Source organism: Melanotaenia boesemani, chromosome 6 (assembly GCF_017639745.1).
Source record: "Melanotaenia boesemani isolate fMelBoe1 chromosome 6, fMelBoe1.pri, whole genome shotgun sequence".
Classification (NCBI taxonomy): domain Eukaryota; kingdom Metazoa; phylum Chordata; class Actinopteri; order Atheriniformes; family Melanotaeniidae; genus Melanotaenia; species Melanotaenia boesemani.
Genome location: NC_055687.1, coordinates 3,913,305 through 3,933,500, shown reverse-complemented (window position 1 = coordinate 3,933,500; position 20,196 = coordinate 3,913,305). Strand labels below are relative to the sequence as shown.

Genomic DNA, 20,196 nt, shown 5'->3' with positions numbered 1-20,196 from the left:
TTGTCTGATTTCTAGTGTAGAAGAACTGAATAGTTTTCAAACACTGAAAGACAAATATGATCTAGAAAAACAGGATTTCTTCAGGTATCTTCAGGTCAGAGCCCACTTTAATTGTGCAATAAAAATAGGAACCGGTTACTCAGGTCTAGTTAACATACTGATAGATGCATACAAATCAAATATTAACAGAAAACTGGTCGCTAGATTTTACCGATGCCTACAGTCCTATAACAAGAACTCCACAACTTATGTTAAATCTAAATGGGAGAAAGAAGCCAAAATAACAATTTCAGAAGAAGGCTGGATGAAGATATTGAAAACTTTACTAAATACCACAAGCTCAGGTCTATGGAGGGAATTTATGTGGAAAAATGTAATTAGATTTTTCATTACACCAAAAATAAAACAACTCCAGACAGCCAGGCTGAGGGAGGGACGATGCTGGAGAGAATGTGGAGAAACACTAGCAAATCATTTTCACATATTTTGGGACTGCCCAGCTATTAAACCATACTGGTTAGGAGTGGTAGAGGACATCAACTCAGTAATGGGTTACAAGATCAAACATGACTTTCGCACAGTATATCTTGGAGACACCTCATCCTGTACTAAATCTAGTGACAGATACCTGATCAACATATTGTTGGTCGCCAGCAAAAAGGCAATAACAAGACATTGGCTGTCTAAAGATCTTCCAACTAAAACCCAGTGGATTGGAATTGTAAACGAGATATATAACATGGAAAGAATAACCTTCTCCCTGAACCTGAACATAGATAAATTCAATGACTACTGGAAGAAATGGAAGACTTGCACACCCTCATAATGAAAATGAAATATACATACAATGATACGACTATAAACCAAGCTGTGTGTTGCATATCACACTGATGTAGGTGTTGATACTGTATGTGTTTTTTGTTTGTGTAGGTAATGGAACGGGAAATGTAGCTATCCTCTGAGGCTGATATAAGTAAACCTACTATCTAATCTTAACAAAGGGATACTGTTGGGGTGTAGATGTTATGGAACCCTCAAAACAGGACAAAAATCAGCAGTCTCGAAGGGTAAAGCATATCACATGCATGGAAAGAATCTCCACAGTCACTTTTTAGAGCTCTGACTTTTCTTTTACTAGAAGTTAGTGATTCTCTTTACATTGCAGAAAATAGCTCACCAATAGCAGGGTGGTTTACAGCATGCATCATCACAGTTTCATCCGGCAGTCTCAGAGTTTCAACCAACAAACCAAAAACCTGCCTCACATCTCTGCTCCCCCCTTAAATAATTATCGGCTAAACCATTCTGCAAAAAGATAGTGTCCCTCATATTTCTAAATACAAATAAACTACTATTTACAACATAACTTCCCTGAACTTATTTACAAACTACATACATTGTGACTAACTAAACTTAATACATAACAGAAAAGCTAAAGTAACATTCACAAAAAAACAAACTAATCAAAACCCCCATTCACTCCCATCCCTCTCTATTCTGGCTCCTTGGTTCAGCCCACTCAGGTGATTATTGGAAAATTTCCAGCAGCTTAGGTCCTTAGGCTGCCCTCATGTGTGCACTCCATGAAGTCACGCCCAGCAAGACCTCAGAGAGAGAGATGTTAGTGACTTTTCCCAAAATAAATCACAACTACAACTTAAGCAAAAAACCAATGTCACAATATATGGAACACATTCACCTTAGTGAGGGGGCTGTCACACCACACCCTCACACTTCTCCCCTCCTTCGGCAGGCTCGCCAACAGCGTTGCGAGACAGAAAGTCAGCCACCGTGTTCTGCTTGCCCGGCCGATAATGAATGGAGAACCGATATGGTTGTAGAGACAAGAACCAGCGGGTGATTCTACTGTTAGTGTCCTTCATCTGCTCCAACCACTGCAATGCCTTATGGTCCGTCTCTAGGTTGAACTCCCTCCCAAGTAGATAGTATTTAAAAGTGTCAATGGCCCATTTTACTGCTAGACACTCCAACTCCACTGCTGAGTACCTGGTCTCCCTAGGAAAGAGTTTCCTGCTGATGTATGCCACTGGTTTCCTGTAGACTCCATGCCCTTGTAAAAGAACTGCTCCTATTCCCCGATGAGAAGCATCTGTTTGGACTGAAAAGGGTAAGTCAAAGTTGGGACTCTGAAGCACTGGTTTGCAACATATGGCCTCCTTGAGATCCTGGAAGGCGGTTTCCTGCTCTTTTCCCCACACCCAGTTAGCTTTGGTCGTACTGGTGAGGTCGGACAAGGGAGCAGCCCTTTCTGAGAAGTTTGGGATGAACCTTCGGTACCAGCCCACCAAACCTAGAAAGGATTTCACCTGCTTCCGGGTAGTTGGCCTCTCTCTCATCTGAATTGCCTCCACCTTGTCCTGAACTGGCTTTATAACACCACATCCCAGGACATGACCCAGGTACTGAAGTTCCTGCTTTGCCATGGTGCATTTCTTTGGGTTGATTGTCAATCCTGCTTCCTTGATTTTTCCCAGCACGGTTGCTAGGTGGCTCAGATGTTCCTGCCAAGAAGAACTGTAGATAACGACGTCGTCAAGATAAGCAGCAGCAAAAGTGTCCATACCTGCCAGTAACAGATTCATCAGCCTCTGGAAAGTAGCAGGAGCGCCATGGAGACCAAAAGGCATCCTAGTGAACTGCCAGAGCCCTTGTGGTGTCCTGAAAGCCGTCAGTGGCTTGGCTGCTTCTGCCAAAGGCACCTGCCAATAGCCTTTGCACAAATCCAGGGTGGTGATAAACTTTGCCTGGCCTACTCGTTCGATGAGGTCTTCCAATCTGGGCAGAGGATAAGCATCAAATTCAGATTGTGCATTTACCTTCCTGAAGTCAATGCAGAACCTGATGCTCCCATCCTTTTTGATGACCAGTACAATGGGGTTGCTCCATTCACTGCTTGAAGGCTCAATGACCCCCAATTCCAGCATGACAGCAATTTCCTCCTCCAACACTGGCAACAGTTTTTCTGGTATGCGGTACATCCTCTGCCTGATGGGGGTGCTGTTTTTCAGGCGAATGTCATGCTCCACCTGGTTAGTTACTCCTGGCCTCTCCTGAAACAGATCTGATGGAATTATGGCATGCAATTCTTGCTGCTGAGTTAGAGACAGATGAGAAAGGTCAAGAGCTGCAGAGTTGTGTTTAACTGGGATGAACTCACCCACCACATCCTCCTCCTCAACCACAGTCCGAACAAACATCTGTGGCTGGGGTGGGGTACCCCGGGTTTTCCATTCCTTTAACAGATTTATGTGGAAAGTCTGTTTAGGATTTCTCCTCTCTGGCATCTGAATCTCATACGTTGATGGACTCAGTTTCCTCAACACCGTATACGGACCCTGCCATTTTGCCAACAACTTATTGTCCACAGTGGGAAGAAGTAGTAGTACCTGCTGTCCCGGGCTGAATGACCTCTCCCTGGCTGCCTTGTCGTACCAGGTCTGCTGCCTCTTTTGCACCTTCTCCATTTGTGAACTCACCAATTTAGTGGCTTGCTCCATTTTCTCCCTCATCTGTAAGACGTAGGCCAGCACACTGGTTGACTTCTCCTGAGACCCCACCCAGGAGTCCTGCAACACATCCAGTGGACCCCTTACTCGCCTTCCATAAAGGAGCTCAAAAGGTGAGAAGCCAGTTGAGGCCTGTGGAACCTCCCGATAGGCAAATAATAGATATGGAAGCCACTTGTCCCAGTCTTTAGCATTAGCAGAGATAAACTTCTTTAGCATGCATTTTAGAGTCCTGTTGTATCTTTCCACCAAGCCATCTGTCTGGGGGTGGTAAGGGGTGGTCCGAATGCCTTTAATGCCTAAGAGCTTATACACCTGCTTTAAAGTGTTAGACAGAAAGTTTGTACCCTGATCAGTCAAAATCTCAACAGGAATGCCTACTCTGGAAAAAAGCTGCAACAGGGCATATGCTATTTGTTTGGCTGTGACGTCTCTAAGGGGAAATGCTTCAGGATATCTGGTACCATAATCACAAATTACTAATATAAAGCGGTTTCCAGATTGTGTTCGCTCTAAAGGCCCCACAATATCCATAGCAATACGGTGAAAAGGGACATCAATAATAGGCAAAGGTTGCAAAGGAAATTTTGGAACCTTTCTATCACCAGTTAGCTGACAGACTGAACATGACTGACAATAATCTTGGATTTCTTTGCCCATGCCTGGCCAGTAAAACCTGCTTGCAATTCTGTCCATGGTCTTCTTGACCCCAAGATGACCCGCCCACGGAATATTATGCCCCAGTTTCAGGACCTGTTCCCGAAGCTTTTGTGGCACCACTAACCTCTCTCCTTCCTCAGAACTTGCCTTGTGGTACAAAACTTTGTCTCTGAGACAAAACCCCTCACCTACGTCCTGCCCTGCCTGCAATACAGTTGCCTTTTTAAAGCATTCCTTGAGACTCTCATCCTGTTTTTGATGATGTGAAAAATCACAAACGCCATCAGTTCCCCCAACCTCTGGCCCTGGTAGCCCAGGGCTGGTCTTAACTGCACCAGCCATTTTCTCTCGCCTCTTCTGCCTTCTGCTTTTCCTGATTTTGACCGGATACTCTGGCAAAACTTCATTAAAATATGGCAATTCAGAAAAAACACCTAGGTCCTCCTCAGCTACCCCCGGCTCTGAAGATTCTGAATTAAGTTGAGATGGCACTCTTGGACCACCAGTCTGGCTTGTTTCAGCTGATACTCCTTTATCCTCACCTGCTTCCATCTCTAGTCCTTGATTCTGCCTCTGTGACCTGGTAACTACATTTACTGGCTTGCATCTTTGAATCAGATCTTGAAGGATGGGGACATCCTGGCCTATGATTACCTGGTGAGCCAAACTATCTACAACCCCAACTGAAACAAGATAGGTCTGCCCATTTACTTCCAGGTACACCTCAGTCACTGGATAAGCTTTGCAGTCACCATGCACACAAGAAATGTCCAACACTGGTTTCCCTAGGGGCCACTCTTTCTGAACCAGTGATGGATGTATGAGGGTTTGCACACTGCCCGTGTCCAGTAGAGCTTGAGCTCTTTTACCATTTACCTTAACAGTAGTTACTTGCTCTTTCCCAACACTAGTGAATTTGTTTTCACATGGCCTTGGGAGAGTACAGACATAAGCTGTTTTTGCCTTTCTAACAGGGCACTCTGGTTTAATATGTCCTTCCTGACCACAGTAGAAACAGACTGGTTTAGCTGTTAACCTTGTCTTCATTTGAACACTAGGCTTGTCCAGGGCTTTAGCTTGTTCTAGCTCCCTAGGACCACCCCCGCCCCCAGATGGCTTACCTCGTGCAATGAAGGACTTGGAAGACTCAAACCGGTAGTTCTTGGACCCTCGTCGTGCGGCCAAGAAGGTCTCCACCAGAAGTGCAGCCTCCAGTGCTGATTCGGGGTCCCTTTCCTTGACCCAAATTCGGAGCTCTGGGCTCAAGGATCGATAAAATTGCTCCATAATAATGATATCTTCGACCTGCTCCTTGGTCTTCCTTGCTGGTTGGATCCATTTATTGTAGAGCTCCTTCAGCCGGTTGTAGAATTCCCTTGGGCTTTCACTGGGACGGATATCAGGCTCCCTAAACAGCTGGCGATACACCTCCTCATTGATTTCATACTTGGCAAGTATGGCTTCTTTGACCCTCTTATAATCAGATGTGTCATCCGCTGCCATGGCCACATAAGCAGCTCGTGCTTTCCCCGACAGATGTGGAACCAGCCTCACAGCCCACTCAGCCTCCGGCCACTGATATGCCACTGCCAGGCGCTCGAACGTGGTCAAGTACTGCTCAATGTCATCATTCTCCTCCAGCTTTGGGACTACAGCTTTACCCCAGCTCCTGCCAGGTTGCACCCTCGGCACCCTGGACTGGGATACAAACTGGTCGTCTTCATCATCCTCATCTGAATGCTGCAGCTGTTGTGGAGAATTCTGCTGGGGCTGACTCTCTCGCTGCTGCTGCTGTTGCTGCTCCTCCAGTTCATCTCGCAAATTGTTCATCTGAATCTGCATCTGGCGCCACCGTTTATCCTGCTTTAATGCTTCCTTGTCCCATCTCTCATTCAAGTCACGTTGAAACTGAAGACATTGCTGCATTAAACCTGTAATGGAGTCAATGTCTGTTGGTACTGGATTCTCCTCCCTCTGGTGTATTGTCAGGGGCACTCCTCCAGCTGCCCCTTCCTCCTGGTCATCAGCAACGTCCAGCTTTTGTCCTTTAGAGTGTGCCTTTGGTCCCATGTTGCCAGCTCTTAATGCTTGTTCCCTTCTCAATGGCTGCGATGCATCCCACTTCTGACACCAAATGTTGGGGTGTAGATGTTATGGAACCCTCAAAACAGGACAAAAATCAGCAGTCTCGAAGGGTAAAGCATATCACATGCATGGAAAGAATCTCCACAGTCACTTTTTAGAGCTCTGACTTTTCTTTTACTAGAAGTTAGTGATTCTCTTTACATTGCAGAAAATAGCTCACCAATAGCAGGGTGGTTTACAGCATGCATCATCACAGTTTCATCCGGCAGTCTCAGAGTTTCAACCAACAAACCAAAAACCTGCCTCACATCTCTGCTCCCCCCTTAAATAATTATCGGCTAAACCATTCTGCAAAAAGATAGTGTCCCTCATATTTCTAAATACAAATAAACTACTATTTACAACATAACTTCCCTGAACTTATTTACAAACTACATACATTGTGACTAACTAAACTTAATACATAACAGAAAAGCTAAAGTAACATTCACAAAAAAACAAACTAATCAAAACCCCCATTCACTCCCATCCCTCTCTATTCTGGCTCCTTGGTTCAGCCCACTCAGGTGATTATTGGAAAATTTCCAGCAGCTTAGGTCCTTAGGCTGCCCTCATGTGTGCACTCCATGAAGTCACGCCCAGCAAGACCTCAGAGAGAGAGATGTTAGTGACTTTTCCCAAAATAAATCACAACTACAACTTAAGCAAAAAACCAATGTCACAATATATGGAACACATTCACCTTAGTGAGGGGGCTGTCACACCACACCCTCACACTTCTCCCCTCCTTCGGCAGGCTCGCCAACAGCGTTGCGAGACAGAAAGTCAGCCACCGTGTTCTGCTTGCCCGGCCGATAATGAATGGAGAACCGATATGGTTGTAGAGACAAGAACCAGCGGGTGATTCTACTGTTAGTGTCCTTCATCTGCTCCAACCACTGCAATGCCTTATGGTCCGTCTCTAGGTTGAACTCCCTCCCAAGTAGATAGTATTTAAAAGTGTCAATGGCCCATTTTACTGCTAGACACTCCAACTCCACTGCTGAGTACCTGGTCTCCCTAGGAAAGAGTTTCCTGCTGATGTATGCCACTGGTTTCCTGTAGACTCCATGCCCTTGTAAAAGAACTGCTCCTATTCCCCGATGAGAAGCATCTGTTTGGACTGAAAAGGGTAAGTCAAAGTTGGGACTCTGAAGCACTGGTTTGCAACATATGGCCTCCTTGAGATCCTGGAAGGCGGTTTCCTGCTCTTTTCCCCACACCCAGTTAGCTTTGGTCGTACTGGTGAGGTCGGACAAGGGAGCAGCCCTTTCTGAGAAGTTTGGGATGAACCTTCGGTACCAGCCCACCAAACCTAGAAAGGATTTCACCTGCTTCCGGGTAGTTGGCCTCTCTCTCATCTGAATTGCCTCCACCTTGTCCTGAACTGGCTTTATAACACCACATCCCAGGACATGACCCAGGTACTGAAGTTCCTGCTTTGCCATGGTGCATTTCTTTGGGTTGATTGTCAATCCTGCTTCCTTGATTTTTCCCAGCACGGTTGCTAGGTGGCTCAGATGTTCCTGCCAAGAAGAACTGTAGATAACGACGTCGTCAAGATAAGCAGCAGCAAAAGTGTCCATACCTGCCAGTAACAGATTCATCAGCCTCTGGAAAGTAGCAGGAGCGCCATGGAGACCAAAAGGCATCCTAGTGAACTGCCAGAGCCCTTGTGGTGTCCTGAAAGCCGTCAGTGGCTTGGCTGCTTCTGCCAAAGGCACCTGCCAATAGCCTTTGCACAAATCCAGGGTGGTGATAAACTTTGCCTGGCCTACTCGTTCGATGAGGTCTTCCAATCTGGGCAGAGGATAAGCATCAAATTCAGATTGTGCATTTACCTTCCTGAAGTCAATGCAGAACCTGATGCTCCCATCCTTTTTGATGACCAGTACAATGGGGTTGCTCCATTCACTGCTTGAAGGCTCAATGACCCCCAATTCCAGCATGACAGCAATTTCCTCCTCCAACACTGGCAACAGTTTTTCTGGTATGCGGTACATCCTCTGCCTGATGGGGGTGCTGTTTTTCAGGCGAATGTCATGCTCCACCTGGTTAGTTACTCCTGGCCTCTCCTGAAACAGATCTGATGGAATTATGGCATGCAATTCTTGCTGCTGAGTTAGAGACAGATGAGAAAGGTCAAGAGCTGCAGAGTTGTGTTTAACTGGGATGAACTCACCCACCACATCCTCCTCCTCAACCACAGTCCGAACAAACATCTGTGGCTGGGGTGGGGTACCCCGGGTTTTCCATTCCTTTAACAGATTTATGTGGAAAGTCTGTTTAGGATTTCTCCTCTCTGGCATCTGAATCTCATACGTTGATGGACTCAGTTTCCTCAACACCGTATACGGACCCTGCCATTTTGCCAACAACTTATTGTCCACAGTGGGAAGAAGTAGTAGTACCTGCTGTCCCGGGCTGAATGACCTCTCCCTGGCTGCCTTGTCGTACCAGGTCTGCTGCCTCTTTTGCACCTTCTCCATTTGTGAACTCACCAATTTAGTGGCTTGCTCCATTTTCTCCCTCATCTGTAAGACGTAGGCCAGCACACTGGTTGACTTCTCCTGAGACCCCACCCAGGAGTCCTGCAACACATCCAGTGGACCCCTTACTCGCCTTCCATAAAGGAGCTCAAAAGGTGAGAAGCCAGTTGAGGCCTGTGGAACCTCCCGATAGGCAAATAATAGATATGGAAGCCACTTGTCCCAGTCTTTAGCATTAGCAGAGATAAACTTCTTTAGCATGCATTTTAGAGTCCTGTTGTATCTTTCCACCAAGCCATCTGTCTGGGGGTGGTAAGGGGTGGTCCGAATGCCTTTAATGCCTAAGAGCTTATACACCTGCTTTAAAGTGTTAGACAGAAAGTTTGTACCCTGATCAGTCAAAATCTCAACAGGAATGCCTACTCTGGAAAAAAGCTGCAACAGGGCATATGCTATTTGTTTGGCTGTGACGTCTCTAAGGGGAAATGCTTCAGGATATCTGGTACCATAATCACAAATTACTAATATAAAGCGGTTTCCAGATTGTGTTCGCTCTAAAGGCCCCACAATATCCATAGCAATACGGTGAAAAGGGACATCAATAATAGGCAAAGGTTGCAAAGGAAATTTTGGAACCTTTCTATCACCAGTTAGCTGACAGACTGAACATGACTGACAATAATCTTGGATTTCTTTGCCCATGCCTGGCCAGTAAAACCTGCTTGCAATTCTGTCCATGGTCTTCTTGACCCCAAGATGACCCGCCCACGGAATATTATGCCCCAGTTTCAGGACCTGTTCCCGAAGCTTTTGTGGCACCACTAACCTCTCTCCTTCCTCAGAACTTGCCTTGTGGTACAAAACTTTGTCTCTGAGACAAAACCCCTCACCTACGTCCTGCCCTGCCTGCAATACAGTTGCCTTTTTAAAGCATTCCTTGAGACTCTCATCCTGTTTTTGATGATGTGAAAAATCACAAACGCCATCAGTTCCCCCAACCTCTGGCCCTGGTAGCCCAGGGCTGGTCTTAACTGCACCAGCCATTTTCTCTCGCCTCTTCTGCCTTCTGCTTTTCCTGATTTTGACCGGATACTCTGGCAAAACTTCATTAAAATATGGCAATTCAGAAAAAACACCTAGGTCCTCCTCAGCTACCCCCGGCTCTGAAGATTCTGAATTAAGTTGAGATGGCACTCTTGGACCACCAGTCTGGCTTGTTTCAGCTGATACTCCTTTATCCTCACCTGCTTCCATCTCTAGTCCTTGATTCTGCCTCTGTGACCTGGTAACTACATTTACTGGCTTGCATCTTTGAATCAGATCTTGAAGGATGGGGACATCCTGGCCTATGATTACCTGGTGAGCCAAACTATCTACAACCCCAACTGAAACAAGATAGGTCTGCCCATTTACTTCCAGGTACACCTCAGTCACTGGATAAGCTTTGCAGTCACCATGCACACAAGAAATGTCCAACACTGGTTTCCCTAGGGGCCACTCTTTCTGAACCAGTGATGGATGTATGAGGGTTTGCACACTGCCCGTGTCCAGTAGAGCTTGAGCTCTTTTACCATTTACCTTAACAGTAGTTACTTGCTCTTTCCCAACACTAGTGAATTTGTTTTCACATGGCCTTGGGAGAGTACAGACATAAGCTGTTTTTGCCTTTCTAACAGGGCACTCTGGTTTAATATGTCCTTCCTGACCACAGTAGAAACAGACTGGTTTAGCTGTTAACCTTGTCTTCATTTGAACACTAGGCTTGTCCAGGGCTTTAGCTTGTTCTAGCTCCCTAGGACCACCCCCGCCCCCAGATGGCTTACCTCGTGCAATGAAGGACTTGGAAGACTCAAACCGGTAGTTCTTGGACCCTCGTCGTGCGGCCAAGAAGGTCTCCACCAGAAGTGCAGCCTCCAGTGCTGATTCGGGGTCCCTTTCCTTGACCCAAATTCGGAGCTCTGGGCTCAAGGATCGATAAAATTGCTCCATAATAATGATATCTTCGACCTGCTCCTTGGTCTTCCTTGCTGGTTGGATCCATTTATTGTAGAGCTCCTTCAGCCGGTTGTAGAATTCCCTTGGGCTTTCACTGGGACGGATATCAGGCTCCCTAAACAGCTGGCGATACACCTCCTCATTGATTTCATACTTGGCAAGTATGGCTTCTTTGACCCTCTTATAATCAGATGTGTCATCCGCTGCCATGGCCACATAAGCAGCTCGTGCTTTCCCCGACAGATGTGGAACCAGCCTCACAGCCCACTCAGCCTCCGGCCACTGATATGCCACTGCCAGGCGCTCGAACGTGGTCAAGTACTGCTCAATGTCATCATTCTCCTCCAGCTTTGGGACTACAGCTTTACCCCAGCTCCTGCCAGGTTGCACCCTCGGCACCCTGGACTGGGATACAAACTGGTCGTCTTCATCATCCTCATCTGAATGCTGCAGCTGTTGTGGAGAATTCTGCTGGGGCTGACTCTCTCGCTGCTGCTGCTGTTGCTGCTCCTCCAGTTCATCTCGCAAATTGTTCATCTGAATCTGCATCTGGCGCCACCGTTTATCCTGCTTTAATGCTTCCTTGTCCCATCTCTCATTCAAGTCACGTTGAAACTGAAGACATTGCTGCATTAAACCTGTAATGGAGTCAATGTCTGTTGGTACTGGATTCTCCTCCCTCTGGTGTATTGTCAGGGGCACTCCTCCAGCTGCCCCTTCCTCCTGGTCATCAGCAACGTCCAGCTTTTGTCCTTTAGAGTGTGCCTTTGGTCCCATGTTGCCAGCTCTTAATGCTTGTTCCCTTCTCAATGGCTGCGATGCATCCCACTTCTGACACCAAATGTTGGGGTGTAGATGTTATGGAACCCTCAAAACAGGACAAAAATCAGCAGTCTCGAAGGGTAAAGCATATCACATGCATGGAAAGAATCTCCACAGTCACTTTTTAGAGCTCTGACTTTTCTTTTACTAGAAGTTAGTGATTCTCTTTACATTGCAGAAAATAGCTCACCAATAGCAGGGTGGTTTACAGCATGCATCATCACAGTTTCATCCGGCAGTCTCAGAGTTTCAACCAACAAACCAAAAACCTGCCTCACATCTCTGCTCCCCCCTTAAATAATTATCGGCTAAACCATTCTGCAAAAAGATAGTGTCCCTCATATTTCTAAATACAAATAAACTACTATTTACAACATAACTTCCCTGAACTTATTTACAAACTACATACATTGTGACTAACTAAACTTAATACATAACAGAAAAGCTAAAGTAACATTCACAAAAAAACAAACTAATCAAAACCCCCATTCACTCCCATCCCTCTCTATTCTGGCTCCTTGGTTCAGCCCACTCAGGTGATTATTGGAAAATTTCCAGCAGCTTAGGTCCTTAGGCTGCCCTCATGTGTGCACTCCATGAAGTCACGCCCAGCAAGACCTCAGAGAGAGAGATGTTAGTGACTTTTCCCAAAATAAATCACAACTACAACTTAAGCAAAAAACCAATGTCACAATATATGGAACACATTCACCTTAGTGAGGGGGCTGTCACACCACACCCTCACAGATACAGTTCATAACAATACCAAAATAAAAATTCACTTCACCCTATGTAAAAATCTACAAATGCCAAGCTATTCTTAGTCCACACTGTTATTTATTGATGGTTTCTCTTAACAGTCTGTGCCTGTTCTGATTGTTTCTGTTTGTTTACTGATATATACTGGTGTTGTTTGTATGTACGAAAACAATAAAAAATAAAATATAAAAAAAAAAAAACCCTTATCATATCACTACTTTGTCTTGAATAATCAATAAATCTATCAGTGCCAGTTTAACTAAAGAAACACAACTATATACGTACTGAACATGAAATTAAATGAAAAAGAACATGGTATATATTAAAAATAATTAATACCTTATTAACCTCCCTACCCAGGTTCAGGAACCCCGACCTCCACTGCCTCTGGTTGGCTAACAGTAAAACTGGGATCAGCTGAGCCCCGTCCATACAGGCCGAGGGCGTCTAAAGAGAGAAAGAGAAAGCTGGTCTAAAGAGATGGACGGAGAAAGACAGAGTTCCTCTTTGGTTACCATGACTTGGCCTTTTATTAATGTCCCTGCAGAGGGCGCACGCTTCATTCAAAGGACATTCAGACCACCAGACCCACAGGTTTTCAGGGGGAGGACCACCAGTAGCAGTGGTCTCTGACGTTGTCTTGGTATCTACAGTTCAGCAGAACAAACATTTCTTCAAAGATACCTCCAACTCTGAGACATGTTCTGGTTCTTTATTTCCACCTGCTGCAGGTTCGCTTTGCTGGTCAGATTGCCCCACACACACACACACACACACACGATAATCACAAAGATGATGCATATTGATTATTGGGTTATTAATAAACTGAACAGGGCCAGTACATACAGAGACAAATCAGCTGCTTTATGTAAACAGATTTATAACAAGAGGAGACAGAAATAAATGAGGACGGTGAATCAACAACTGACAGCAGTGACGTCGGTCAGGAGAGGCGTCATGATAAAAAAGAAAAACTACATAAAATAAATACTAATATTTTCCACTGGTCTGTGTTAAAAATGCATTTTCAGTATGACTCTACACAAAAATCGCAGAATTTGAGGATTTCCCGATCAAATCCAGGACAGAAATCCCGGGTGAGGATGTGGCGAGCTGGGCCTCGTCTGACTGGTGATCCAGTACAAACTGGGTTCATTACGCGTTTCTGTTCCTCAGCATATCCAATACGAACTTTACACAAATAAAGTTTATACAATTTACATGATTTACATGATTACATTTAATTTTCCTGTTTGAAGGCATAAGAATGTATTTTTGTTATACACCACCATTGTTATATACCATTATATGGATTATACCATCCATTATTGACCCTTTCCTCACAATTTTAACAATTTCAGGTTCATCCACAAAAGATCAGAAAAGCTGAAACACAAAATATTGCATTTTAAGGGATCTACACACGGCTTACAACGAAAAGATTTAAAGACTAAGTGTTGTAGTTTTTTCTTCTTAACGAGAATTATTTCCATTTTCACAAATAAAATAAAGGTTTCATAAACTATGTTTTAATTTATCTAGCTGTTGTTTAGGATATTTCAGTCCACGTTTGAAGTCTAACTGCTGTAGTTTTTATGAAGAGCTGTCTAATGTGGTCTAGATTGCTCTAAATTCAGTGGAATCGGAAGCTAACTTCAGCCTCGTGTATTTTACGTTGTTTGGGCCACATAAAACGGTGTTTTTAACGGCGTTTGATTAGAGAAGCACCAATAGACTGGTTTACCCCTTTTAGATTGCCATAGACGCGAGTATAAATTCGTCTTTATTCTTAAGGCGACGTGACGACGGGCCTGATTAACCCCACAGAGCCACAACTTCGTTGCACCAACAACTTTAACCTCACTAAGCACCAAACATCACAACCACACAATTCCCGGTAATATGACCGTTTACCGATTAAATTAAACACAACAATGTATGTAAATTCTCACCTTCCTTCCCCACGAGGGTCCCCTCGATAAACGAGTCTTTGTCCGATCCTTCTTCCTCCCCGTCGTTTCTCCCCAGCGAGCTGGAGTCAGCAGAGGACAGAAACCAACAGTAGTATCCAGATACGTCGGAGTTTCAACTTCTCATCACACAATGTTGCAGAAATACCTTGTCTCGTGCTCCACCTCGATCTTAACCGAAAGTAGTAGTAGTCTTCTTCATAGATATATAAATATTATAAAGACCTTTATTATATTATCTATGACTGGAACAGCTTAATGACTCGCGCTCTCTCTGAAACTTTCTCAGAGAATAATTCTGTCGTTTTCTATCTTCCCTCCTGAAACAAGGGTGGGTAGGAACCAAAAATACCCGAGCAATAACCACAGTTACACAAGCAATAATTCAGTTTACATTTGTCTCGTAAAGGCTCTTTTTAGGCATTCCCATCGTTTATGTTAGATTAATGTCATTTTAGTTTGCTTGCTGTCTAAAAATCTTAAATAACTTGGATGTGAAACTGTTTTCACACTGAACAAACATCCGGTTTCTAATAAGTTTTCAGTTGCTTTATCTTTAATAAAATATAAATAATTGTTTTAACCAAGAATGTGAGCTGAATTTGGTATTTAATGCATTTTAGCCATTTGTACGGTGGCCAGGAAGTGCAAAACAATATTACATCGAGTGAAACACTTTTACATTTTTGCAATACACATTTACATCGACTGCAACAGTTTTACATATTAACAAATCACATTTACATCATAGAAACCATATTTACATTTACAAAACAAAAGTACAATGCCAAAACACTTTTACAATCACTGATGCAAACTTACATGTGCATAACATTTTACAAAGTTCTGAACACATTGCTGAAAAACTTCCACCACCAACAAAGCAACTTTACATCGACTGCAACACTTTTACAAGTTTACCAAAACACTATTACAACGATAGGTGTTTCACCAAAATCGCTGATTCATCAGAATCTGTGACCACAGGGGGGCGATAGTGTACATTTCTCTGCGTGTACATCTTAGAACACAAGCAAAGTCTTGGACACTTTTTAAAAAAAACACATTTCTGATAGCTATCTGAATGTGTGACTTTATTGTACCTTAATTTTAATTATCCAAAGCAAAGCAGCCTTTTGGTGGTGGCAGAAGGAAAGAAAAACAACAAATATTCACATTGATTATACAAAAAATAAAACCTTCTATGCTGAAACTAAGTGTCGTCCTCTTCATCAGGTCCACCTTCTAGTACCGGGTCGTCCTCTTTATCAGGTCCACCTTCTAGTACCGGGTCGTCCTCTTCATCAGGTCCACCTTCTAGTACCGGGTCATCCTCTTCATCAGGTCCACCTTCTAGTACCGGGTCGTCCTCTTCATCAGGTCCACCTTCTAGTACCGGGTCGTCCTCTTCATCAGGTCCACCTTCTAGTACCGGGTCGTCCTCTTCATCAGGTCCACCTTCTAGTACCGGGTCGTCCTCTTCATCAGGACCACCTTCTAGTACCGGGTCATCCTCTTCATCAGGTCCACCTTCTAGTACCGGGTCGTCCTCTTCATCAGGTCCACCTTCTAGTACCGGGTCGTCCTCTTCATCAGGTCCACCTTCTAGTACCGGGTCGTCCTCTCCATCAGGTCCACCTTCTAGTACCGGGTCGGACCTTTTTAATCCTGGTGTGATAGATGAAGCAGGTGGTGGAAACCTTCCTCAGAGGTTTTCTCCATATTGACATGACAGCATCACACAGTTGCTGCAGGTTTGTCGGCTGCATCCATGATGAGAATCTCCCGTTCCACCACATCCCAAAGCTGCTCTACTGGACTGAGATCTGGTGGCTGTGGAGGCCGTTGGAGTCCAGTGAACTCATCGTCATGTTCTAGAAAGCAGGTGGAGATGATCTGAGCTTAGACCTGACCCACTGCAGCAACACCAGAACATAGACTGCCCCCACAGGCTTGTACAGCAGCACTAGACATGATGCTGCTTCCCTTCATCCTCCTCTCTTCTTACCCTGATGCTCCATCACTCTGGACCACGGTAGATCTGGACTCATCAGACCACATGACCTTCTTCCATGGCTCCAGAGTCCAGTCTTTATGCTCCCTAGCAACCTGAAGCCTTTTTCTCCAATTATCCTCACTGATTAGTGGTTTTCTTCTGACTACACAGCTTTTCAGTCCCTTGAGTTTCTTCACATTGTTCATGTGGAAAAGTTCTAACTTTCACTACTAAACATGGTCCTGAGTTCTACTGCTGTTTTTCTTCCATCTGGTTCCACCAAACCTTTTACTGATCACTGATCACCATCATTCTGGATGTTTTTCTGACCACATTTCTTCCTGGAAGATGATGGTTCCCCACCATCCTTCCAGTTATAATAGTGCTTTGGACAGTTCTGAACCCAGTTCTAATAGTTTCTGCTTTTCCTTCTCTGCTTGATGCCAACGATCTGACCCTTCTGAAACAGAAATACAGGAAAAAATAAATAAAAATAGAATAAACCTGAGTATACCCTGCCTCTCATATGCTAATTGCTGGAATATAGAGTCCAGCCACCCGTGATCCTGAAATGGACTAAACATAATAGAAAATTAATGAGTTGACATACAATATATGTCAGACAGATACAATAGATGTGTTGTTTTGATAGAATTTCCAGTAATCAAACATAGCAATAAACATCTCAATGCAAACATCAGCATGCCTTGTTGATATCTCCACATGGATGAAGGATCGCCACTTTAACCTAAATCTGTCCAAGACCGAGCTTATTGTCTGTCCAGCCAATCCTTCCTTACAGCCACAGATAAGCGTGCAGCTTGACTCCATCACGCTTGTGTCTACGTCTTCTACCAGGAATCTTGGTGCCATGGTAGACAACCAGCTGACCTTTAAGGACCACGTTGCCTCGGTTGCTCGATCTTGCCGATTTTCTCTCTACAACATCAGGAGGATCAGACCCTACCTGACTGAACACACGGCCCAGCTCCTGGTCCAGGCTCTGGTCATTTCACGCATTGACTACTGCAACTTCTTACTGGCTGGCCTGCCTGCATGTTCAGTTAAACCTCTGCAGATGATCCAGAAGGCAGCAGCACGTCTGGTCTTCAACCAGCCCAAAAGAGCTCATGTCACTCCGCTGCTAATCGCTCTCCACTGGATTCCAGTTGCAGCGCATCAGATTCAAAGCTCTGCTTCTGGCTTACAAAACAATAACCCAAACGGCTCCGGTCTACCTCCACTCCTTAATCCAGAGCTACACTCCCTCTCCACAGTTACACTCTGCCAGTGAAAGACGCCTAGTGCTCCCACCACAAGGTGGCGCCACATCAGTAGCTAGACTCTTCTCCTCTATTGTTCCCCGGTGGTGGAACCATCTACCAAACTCCGTCCGATCCGCAGAGTCCTTATCCACTTTTAAAAGCAAGCTAAAGACTCAGTTGTTTAAGGAGCATTTCCACACTTAGCTTAACTCTTTTACTCATCGGAATGAGTTAAAAAGATTTGTCCAGCTCTTTGGTTCAGCTCAGTACTGAAGAAGCTGCGTGCACTTATGCTTAAGATGATGTTGTGTAAAGAAATCATGATCTTGTAATTAAACAAAGGACTATTGTAGGGAGGGGAAGAGGGAAAAAAAGCACTGCCTCTAGCACTACATGACCCAACTGGACTCCCAGCAGTCTGAGTACCACTTCATGATGACGTCCCTCCTGGTTGAATTCTTGCTTGTCTTGGTCTTACTCTCAGATGTACGTCGCTTTGAGGAAAACATCTGCTAAATGACTGTAGAATAGAATAGAAAAGAACAGAATAGAGTAGAAAACATAGAAGTTAAACATAAAATCATATATACAACATAAGTTAGAAGAGGATTTCTTATTGGGGTAAAAGTTTAAATGTTTTGCAAAGATGAAATATATATATATATATATACATATCTATACATACACATTTTGCACCAACGTCTCTGCTCTAGAGGATCTGTGGTCGCCTCCGGGTTTGTCCAGCAGCTGCTTCCTCCCTCTACTCTCATGTTGTTTTAGAAATCATGACGGCTGTTGATGAGCAGCTGATTGTAGTACAGCACGGCTTAGTCTTGTCCTAGATCAGTGCATCGTTTTGGTGTAAAATGACATATTTCTTGTGGGCCCGTGTGTTGTCTCTAGCTGGTGTTTGGCCCGCAGCATCAGCTACATCCCTTTTAACAACTATCTAGATGAGTTCTCCCTCTTTGGGAACAGGAGGAGAACTACTCTCCGCCTCTGGGACTCCTTAAAGAATGGACCTCTTGTTGGACTGGGACTCCGCCAGTTGAGGGAAAAGGCTTGCTGCTCTGCAGGTGACCAGTCACCCCATCTCCCTGCAGGAACTTTTCCCACTCCTCTTTCATGCCAGCCATGGACAGGTGAATGACCTCTGTGCTCAACCTGTGGATGACGTGACTGGCAGCCTGCCTCCCTGCTGGTGCACTGACAATGAACTTCCCGCTGCAGGGTTGATGGTCAGCAATGAAGTCCACCATTGCTGTTGCATCACCCCCTGCTGGAGGCTGGTGGAATGGAGGGATTACACAATTTAGTTTGAGTGTCTCTCTGGTTGTCTCACAAAGGCCTGCAATTACCAGGGCTTCCAAATCACAAGCAACCTGTTGGTGACATTTGGCTCCCAGGACTTGGTCAAGCCCTGCAAGAAGTCTTCTAAATCTTTCCTCTTTCTGAGCCTCATTCCCAAAGCCTTGAAAGCATCTTGAACCAGCTAGCTTGATCTCTGCTGCATTGACTTCCAAATACTCACCTGGTTTGCTCCAAAACAGTCCAGAAAATGTTGCTGTCCAAATGTTTCCTGTAATTTCTCCTTTATGGCATCAGTCAGCTGCTGGTGGACCATCCCACAGGAGAAAAGCAGCTTTTGTCAGTTGTCTGGGAAAAATCCTTGCCAGCTCATGTTCATAGTCACTTCTGGTGCTCCCAACTAGTGTCCTCACAGCTACTTCATACTGTCTATCTAGATGAGATACGAGGAAGACTCCTGCAAGCTGCTGGCGTCTCCAACTCATGTTAAATGAACACTGTAAAAAGTTAAACTACGCGGGAGCTGCCCCCAATGTGACCGAGGGTTTTGTTTATGTGCCTATGCTGATATGATATATAAAATAATGACACAAAGGGTACTGCTGAACTGGCACGACACGTTGCCTTTATTTTTCTTTCCGGCATTGTCAAAGCCGAACCAACAACCACCAGACTTCCGTTCTTATTTGTCAAAATAAAACACCACCACAGAACACAACATTAAATTCTTTACATAAGCATAAGCTGCCACATATTAAGTACACAGAATTAACTAATTTGCTAAAAAGCATGTTAAAATGGAATTTCCACAAAGAATAAAGTAAAATAGTTTACTGATACTGCTAGGAGTGCACACCAACGCTCTTAAAAATTATTTTGGAAAATAAATATGATAAACAGCCTAAGCCCGCACATGACAATTAAATTAACTCAAAGTTAACAGAACCACAAATCCTTAAACACTACAAATAGACATAATGATAAATACAAACAGAGATCTGTGTTTGCAAACAAACTCATACCTAAGAATTATGTCATACAGAATAAAATAACAAAATAAATTCAACTCCTGTTTTGTCTACTACACACACGTGCATGGTGGAGGCTGCACGGGTCGCTGAAGGGCAGGTGGATGTCTCAGCCGGGGAACGCTGCTGTACTCTCCAGATAAAGTCTGCAACATAGTTCTGTCCTGTGCAGTCCTGCATACCATGCTAACTGAGGCTTCTGGTGAGGAGGATGTCCAGAGAACCGAGCCCAGCTCAGCCTCCACTGGGGCTC

At 44.6% G+C, this 20,196-nt stretch overlaps 2 protein-coding genes across 3 annotated transcripts in view; one reads left to right on the top strand and one right to left on the bottom strand.

Annotated features, from left to right (window-relative positions):
• Positions 1-20,196, bottom strand: part of LOC121641647 (gastrula zinc finger protein XlCGF8.2DB-like) — a 399,458-nt gene that overhangs the window by 12,181 nt on the left and 367,081 nt on the right. The window contains exons 1-2 of one of the 2 annotated variants that reach the window (XM_041987909.1): positions 14,495-14,631; positions 14,329-14,408 (exon numbers count right to left, since the gene is read on the bottom strand). The gene's annotated coding sequence lies outside the window, so the exon portion shown is untranslated. Of the gene's footprint in view, positions 1-12,715; positions 12,777-14,328; positions 14,409-14,494 lie in introns of those variants that run through there. The other variant, XM_041987910.1, reaches the window with a different exon arrangement.
• LOC121641689 (E3 SUMO-protein ligase ZBED1-like) overlaps positions 1-20,196 on the top strand; it is a 631,274-nt gene that overhangs the window by 427,433 nt on the left and 183,645 nt on the right. The window lies entirely within an intron of this gene.